Source organism: Bufo gargarizans, chromosome 8, assembly GCF_014858855.1.
Source record: "Bufo gargarizans isolate SCDJY-AF-19 chromosome 8, ASM1485885v1, whole genome shotgun sequence".
Taxonomy (NCBI): Eukaryota; Metazoa; Chordata; class Amphibia; order Anura; family Bufonidae; genus Bufo; species Bufo gargarizans.
Genome location: NC_058087.1, coordinates 180,523,801 through 180,531,938, shown reverse-complemented (window position 1 = coordinate 180,531,938; position 8,138 = coordinate 180,523,801).

Here is an 8,138-nt window from a genome sequence, read left to right as displayed (position 1 = left end):
ATAATGCCCCCAGTACTAATAATTCTCCTTATAATATGAGCCAATACAAAAATGCCCCTTGTGTGTGCCAGTACAAAAATACCCCTTTATAATGTGTGCCAGTGCAAAAAATACTCCCTTATGTGTGCCAGAACAAAAAAAGGCTCCCTTAAATATGTGCTTGTAAAAAAAAAAGACCCGTTACAAAAGGGGTTACAAAAAATGCCCCCATCTGTCTGCCAGTACAGAATTAGTGCCCCAGTGGAGTATATCTCCATAGTGCCAACATAATGTATGCCAATGCCCCCTTGTGTGTGCCAGTACAAAAGATACACCCTCTTAGTGCCCCCAGTTGAGCTAATGTCCTAATAGTGTTCCCCGTAATGTGTCCCTGTACGAAATGCCCCTATTTAGTGCCCCCAGTAGATGCCCCCACAGTGCTCCTGTCAGCAAAGTGGTGCAGGCCTCTTCCAGCCTGTGTCTCGTGCTGTATGCTTCCCGGCTCAGGGAAAGCGATGATGATGATGTTATCGCGTCGCCTGCGCTGGCCTCTGATAGACTATAGGCACTAGGCCAGAAGCCTATCAGAGGGAACGGGGCAGGGAGACGTCGCTCCCGTGCTCTGCCACAGAATTCATCTGTATCGCCATCTTGAGGACGGCAATATAGTTGAATATAGGGAGATGGGCGCTTATTGAGCCCTAACTGGCGATGCGGCCCTGGATTTTTGGCACAGCTGTGTACAGGTTGCAACTGGTCTTGTAGCTGGATCCCATTCATTTCAGTGCGACTAAGGCTACTTTCACACCTGCGTTAGGTGCGGATCCGTCTGGTATCTGCACAGACGGATCCGCACCTATAATGCAAACGCTTGTATCCGTTCAGAACAGATCCGTTTTCATTACCATAAACAAAAAAATAAAAATACATTTTGTTCATGATAATGCAACGTTTTGACTTACACTGAAAGTCAATGGGAGGCGGATCCGTTTTCAATTGCACCATATTGTGTCAGTAAAAACGGATCCGTCCCCATTGACTTACATTGTGTGTCAGGATAGATCCGTTTGGCTCAGGCAGCGTTTTGGTGTCCGTCTCCAGAGCGGAATGGAGGCTGAACAGAGGCAAACTGATGCATTCTGAACGGATCCTTAACGGAACTGATCCGTTTTGGGCCGCTTGTGAGAGCCCTGAACGGATCTCACAGACGGACCCAGAAACGCCAGTGTGAAAGTAGCCTAAGATGCAATAACATTCTTTGCAGATTTGCCAAGTTCTTATGGAGCATTGCCACCTGCAGGGTCCCATAGGAACTACAGCTGTAAAAGTCCTAGTTTCTTTAAATCGCCGTGCTGCGCTCCCGGGGAAAATTGCTTCAGAAGCCATAGTCACAACTGACCATGGCATCTGCGGGTTTAAACGTCTGCGGTCGACGTTATTGCCAATCGTAGACATTAGCCCCGATGTCAGTTGTTTAAAACAGCAGAAACCCGACGGCTATGGCGTGCACTGTGATCGCGAGCGGGAGACATTTTTAAAGACTGGATTTCCGCTGTAAATAGGATATGCTATTTATGCTATTGATAGGTATGGATCCCACCCGCTTCCATCTCAAGAATGAGAACCTGATGTGAATTGAAAGCACGCTGCGCACACTGTGTCCTCTCCATGCACTGCAATGGGACTTCTGAAAATAGCTAAGGGAGCGTGGTCAGCTACTTTTGGAAGTCCAATACCAGTAAATGGAGAGGAGGCCACACATGCGCGACTACCCCTCCATTTACCTCTATAGGACGTTTGGGTATTTTTGAAAGTCCCATAGTGGTGAATGGAGGGGGGGCCGTGCATGCACAGTTCACTGCAGGGCCCTGTTTTTTAGTTGGGTGAGACCCGCACCTGTGGAACCTTTATGATAGGTATGCTCAACCTGCGGCCATCCAGCTGTTGTAAAACTACAACTCCCATCATGCCCTGCTGTAGGCTGATAGCTGTAAGCTGTCCAGGCATGCTGGGAGTTGTTGTTTTACAACAGCTGGATGGCCGCAGGTTGAGCATCCCTGCTTTATGACATACCCTCTCGATATGCCATAAAGGTCCAGATGGGAATACCTGTCACGGCAGACAGGATACAAGATACACAGGATATAAACAAACAAGTGTCTAGGCAAGAAGCTGGGGATAGAGGTCACCCCCTGACAAATCCCTACCAGCTCTCCCTAGACTTCTATGCCCACGTTCAGACCCTGAAGGTGGGAATAACGTGTCCTCGTGCCTGGGCTGAAGATTCCCTAGAATCCCTAAGATGGTGAAATGGGGGAAAGAGGCAGCCTGCTCCATCAGGACCCGGAGGGGGCAGGCGTCTCTCTAACAGCCTAGACAGACAACCACAAGAAAGCAAAACCCACTTATCTTTTACTGAGCAGGAACAGCAAATCCTTCCTTCCTTCCTCTGAGCCAGACAGAAGCTATAACCCGCACAGGGCACTGAGAGTGGGCGTAATTTAAACTCAAACCAACGACCCCACCCAGTGCACCTGAAGGGAGGCGGATATAGCTCAATTCCAAAACAAAAAGGCTAAGCACGCGCTGCTAACCTGGCAGACCTCCACACATAGCCTGAGCAGGGCATGACAGTACCCCACCTTCTACGGATGACCTCCGGACACCCTGGCCCAACTTTATCCGGGTGGGATCTGTGAAAAGCCCTCACCAGTCGGCTGGCACTAACATCCACAGCTGGAACCCACATCCTCTACTCAGGGCCGTATCCCCTCCAGTGTACCAGATACTGAAGGGAACCCCGAAGAACTCTTGAGTCGAGAACCCTGGAGATCTCGAACTCTAAATGCCATGGTTCCACCGGTTTCACATATTTCTTTAGTAAAGGCTTGTGGAACACATTATGGATCCTCCAAGTCTGCGGAAGATCCAGACGAAACGCTACTGGATTGACCACCGCAGATATTTTGTAAGGTCCAATAAATCTTGGACCCAGTTTCCAAGATGGTACTCTCAATTTAATATTTTTAGTAGACAACCACACCAGATCACCCACACACAGGTCTGGACCAGTCATACGTCTCTTGTCAGCCATTCGCTTATACCTCTCACCCATCTTCTCCAAATTCACCAGGATCCTCCACCAGATAGAAGACAAGGCAGAAGAAAATCTCTCCTCCTCTGGCATCCCAGAGGAACTAGTCCCAGAAAAGGTACCAAACTGAGGATAAAAACCGTTTGCACCAAAAAAATGGCGACTTACCCGTGGACTCCTGCCTACGGTTATTCAAAGCAAACTCTGCTTGCCCATTCGACTGCGGATGAAAAGCCGAAGAGAACGAAAGTTGAATGCCAAGCCGAGAGCAGAACGCCCTCCAAAACCTGAAGACAAACTGCGTGCCCCTATCAGAAACCACATCCGAGGGAATGCCATGTAATTTCACGATATTATCAACAAAAATCCAAGCAAGAGTCTTGGCATTGGGCAGACTGGCTAACGATACAAAGTGAGCCATTTCACTAAAACGGTCAACAACCACCAAAATTACTGTTTTCCCGGAGGAACTCGGCAGATCCGTAATAAAGTACATAGACAAGTGCGTCCAAGGACGAGACGGAATAGACAAAGGAAGAAGTGAACCAGCAGGTTGAGTACAGGTTTCACAAGCTGCTATGTAATCCTCAACACTCTTATGTAACCCGGGCCACCAGAACCTCTGAGACACAAGATCAAAGGTGGACTTACCACCAGGATGTCCAGCAAGGACAGTATCGTGATGTTCCAGGTATACCTTGTATCGCAGTCCATCAGGAACAAACAACCTCCCTGGGGGACAAGAACCAGGAGCCCCCTCCTGGGCTCCCAACACCTCCATTTCCAATTCGGGATATAGAGCGGAGACCACCACCCCATCAGCCAAAATCGGAGTAGGATCCTCTGAATCACATCCCCCAGGAAAACTGCGAGACAACGCATCAGCCTTGACGTTTTTAACGCCCGGGCGAAAAGTAAACAGTGACCATCTGGCCTGTCTAGGATTCAGACGCTTGGAAGATTGTAGGTAAGCCAAATTCTTATGATCCGTATATACTGTAACGGGATGAGACGCCCCCTCCAACCAGTGACGCCATTCCTCGAAGGCCAATTTGATGGCCAGCAATTCCCTATCTCCTACATCATAATTCCTCTTGGCGACCGAGAGCTTCTTGGAAAAAAAAGCACACGGAACCCATTTGCCAGGGGATGAACCCTGCGACAGCACTGCGCCGTTCCGCAAATTGGACGCAATCCGTGTTTTGCGGATCCACAATTTGCGGACCGCAAAACACACACAACGGTCGGGTGCATTAGGCCTTTAAGTACAAACTATAGACTCCCTAGACCTCCAGGGATATTAGACGTAAACCCATAGCAAGTGCACCATCTATAAGGGCTGTTTCACACGAGTGGATGCCGTGCGTGACATCCGCTGCGTGAATGACAGCCAAGACCCGATGCGGACAGCAGAAGCACGGAGCAGTAACATGACTGATAATGCTCCGTGCCTCTCTGTGATCTCTTTACTACAAAATCACAGTGACAACTTTATCTCACTGTGATTTTGTAGTAAAGAGATCACAGAGAGGCACGGAGCATTATCAGTCACGTTAATGCTCCGTGCCTCTGCAGTCTGCATCAGGTCTTGGCTGTCATTCACGCAGCGGATGTCACGCACGGCATCCGCTCGTGTGAAACAGCCCTAATGGATATCATTATATCCATTAGGGCGGCTCTCCAGCTGCTGTAAAACTACAACTCGCACCATGCCCTGCTGTAGGCTGATTGCTGTAGGCAGACTGGGCATACTGGGAGTTGTAGTTCTGCAACAGCTGGAGAGCCGCAGGTTGGCCGTCCCTGCCTCTAACATCACAATCTTGATGATCTGACTTACATAATGTAGGCATTAGTCTATTCCGAATTCCCAGGGAGGAAATAAGAGGCAGGGTATAGAGGACAATACGGCCCTGATCATACACAGATTTGCAATTGAGGTTGATTATCATGCAAATGGATGGAAAATCTGCAATCCGCCGCTGTGCAAACAGAGATGTGGAAAATCCACTCGCCAGCTCCACGCTGCGCCACACAAAGGTGCATTGAGAATAGATAATAGAAGCGCGGATTCTGGAAATGGAGCGCTGGGAGGTAATGTGCAGCCGCACTGTGATAATATATCATTAGTCAATGTGTGAGCTGACTCCATGACATCTCTCTGTTGGGGGGGGGGGGGGGGGGGATAGTCACTTTTAGGTCTAAGTAATGGGAAGATGTATAAATGTATATAATCAGCTGCTGTATCATTTCTGACGTGGATGCGGCTGCAGGGTTTCTAAAGGGAACCTGTCACCGGGATTTTGGGTATAGAGCTGAGGACATGGGCTGCTAGATGGCCGCTAGCACATCCGCAATATCCAGTCCCCATAGCTCTGTGTGCTTTTATTGTGTAAAACCCCCCCGATTTGATCTATATGCAAATTAACCTGAGACGAGTCCTGTATGTGAGATGAGTCAGGGACAGGACTCTTCTCAGGTTAATTTGCATATGTATCAAATCGTTTTTTTCACACAATAAAAGCACACAGAGCTATGGGGACTGGGTATTGCGGATGTGCTAGCGGCCATCTAGCAATCCATGTGCTCAGCTCTATACGCAAAATCCCGGTGACAGGTTTCCTTTAAGTCTACACAATGCTCTGATACGTTAAGCCTCATGCTAATGACCGTACTTTTGGTCCATGTCTGATCCGCATCTTTTGCGAATTGCACACGGACCCATTCATTTCTATGGGTCCGCGTGCTGTCCGCATCCATATGTCCGCCCCGGAAATTATAGAACATGCCCTATTTTTGTACATAGTATTTTCTGTAAGGCCTCATGCACACAATCGTATCCGTTTTGCGTTCTGCATATCGCAGATCCACAAAAAACACGGATCCCGTCTAAGAGCAGGCCAACATTTCTTTTATAACTCCTGTAGAAATGTCCTATCCTTGTCCACAAAATAGATAAGAATAGCAATTGTTCTATATTTTTATTTTTGCGGGGCTGCAGTGAATGGGTGCGCATCCGTTCAGCCAAAAATGCGGGACAGATGCGGACTCAACATACAGTCGTGTGCATAAGGCCTTAATGGTTCATCATATGAAGAGAAGGAAAAAATAAGGCCTTAATGGGACTGAGAAAAATGCGGATGGCACATATATAAGGCATCCGTATTTTGTGGATCCGTGGTTTGCGGACCATAAAACAAATATGGTCGTGAACAGGAGGCCACATCTGCATTGGAGGATCCTTTAGGAGTCACCGTTGCAGATGCCATCAAACATGGAGATTAAAAAACAGCGCAGCAGGCTACAATATTTTGTCCAGTAACATGGCGGACGCCATGATGGAAACCTGACTCACTCTCTTTATAGTCTATTGTCGGCTCCATCGGTGCCTGTCATGTGCACTTGCATCATTTCCATTGTTCTCCTGCTAGAACGACAGAACTTTAAAATGTAATGTAAAGGAAGCTGTACCTGCGCTGATACATTGTAACAAGCTATCAGAGAAGGAGATTTGTGTTGTAGGATGTACATGGTTGAGTCCCATTATTATGACCACCAGGTGATATCCAGAACCTCTGTGTGCAGACGGGCTGGGGGGGGGGGGGACTCCATAAGGTCCTGGTAGGTTGTCACATGTATCTGGAGCCATGCTGACGGCAGTGCATCCCACAGCTGCTTGGGGGGGGGGGGGGGGGGGGGATCCATAGAGCGACCACGACCAACAAGGTTCCAGTCTGGGGAATTAGGGGGTCAGGGTCATACTTAGAAGTCTTGGTCATGCTCTTCCAACCAGTGTCGGACATTGCTAGCCGTGTGACATGCCGCATTGTCTTACTGGAAGATTCCATCCGCCCCAGGGGAGACAATCAGCATGTATGGGTGTACGTGATCTGCAAGGAGGGAGTCATACCCATATAGGTTAGAGTGCCTTCCACATGGATGAGGGGCCCAAACAATGGCAGGAAAACCTTCCCCGGACCATAACGCTGCCACCACCATCTTGTGTTCTCCTAGCAATGGCTGCAGAGTGTTTCTTCTCTGATGTTTCTCACCTGACGCCAACGTCCACCCGTTCCATGTAGCAGAAGACGTGACTCATCGGAGAAGACAACCCTTTGCTGATCAGCGGAGGCCCGATTCCGATGATGCTGCAAAAACTGAAGCATTTTCTGCCGATGCAGCTTCGTTATCAGAGGAGCAGAGACCGTCCGGAGCGGTGCAGGGAGCAGAATAGGTATATTCCCTGTGAGGGGCCCAACATATGGGCGGAATTCATACTATTGGATAACCCCTTTAATCTATACTACGGAGGACCGAATCGGTTCATCTCGTGAAGAAGCGCCCACCTGCCTACTGACTGACAGGGTCGGACATCTAGCCCAGTCCTAACAATCTGATGTCTGCTCCGAGTAGCTGCACAGGCGCTGAAACTCTAATTCAGCTCCATTACCTGGAACCGTAGTGGCTCATGCGCAGTTGCTTCCCCCAAAGCCGAATTTGCAATTCAGCGCCTGTGCAGCTACTCTGGGCAGCAGCGCAGGGTCCGGATTGTCAGGGTCAGCTTAGATGTCCGGCCCTGTCAATCAGCAGACAGGTGGGCGCCTCTTCACCTGTAGGGTCAGCCCCTCGCAGGTGACGAGCTCCTGCTAATGAGACAAATCGATTTGTTAGCATGGATTCACTCATCCATAACGTATACCGATTCACATAGTGAACTCAGTGACCAGTCAGTATGCAGTGAGCTCCTCAGCTCCCCCTGCAGGCGGTGAGAATGGAATCATTTAACTCAATGGCTGTGTGAAGAGAAGCAGAGGATGTAGAGCTCTGTAAAAGAGAACTCCGATTGTACAAAAGACACATGAAGATATCAGTCCGCACAGAAATGTTCCCTTATTTATGGCGCCAGGTTTTACTGATCAGGACGCAGTTCTTTTGGGGAGGGGGGGTCCTGCACAGATTCTTGCCACCTAACAGCAAGGTCCCATTGGAGGCTTGTATTGTATAACTAAGGCCCCTACAAAAAGATTTGGGGACTGTGCAGACGTCCTGTGGGATTTCCTTACAGGAC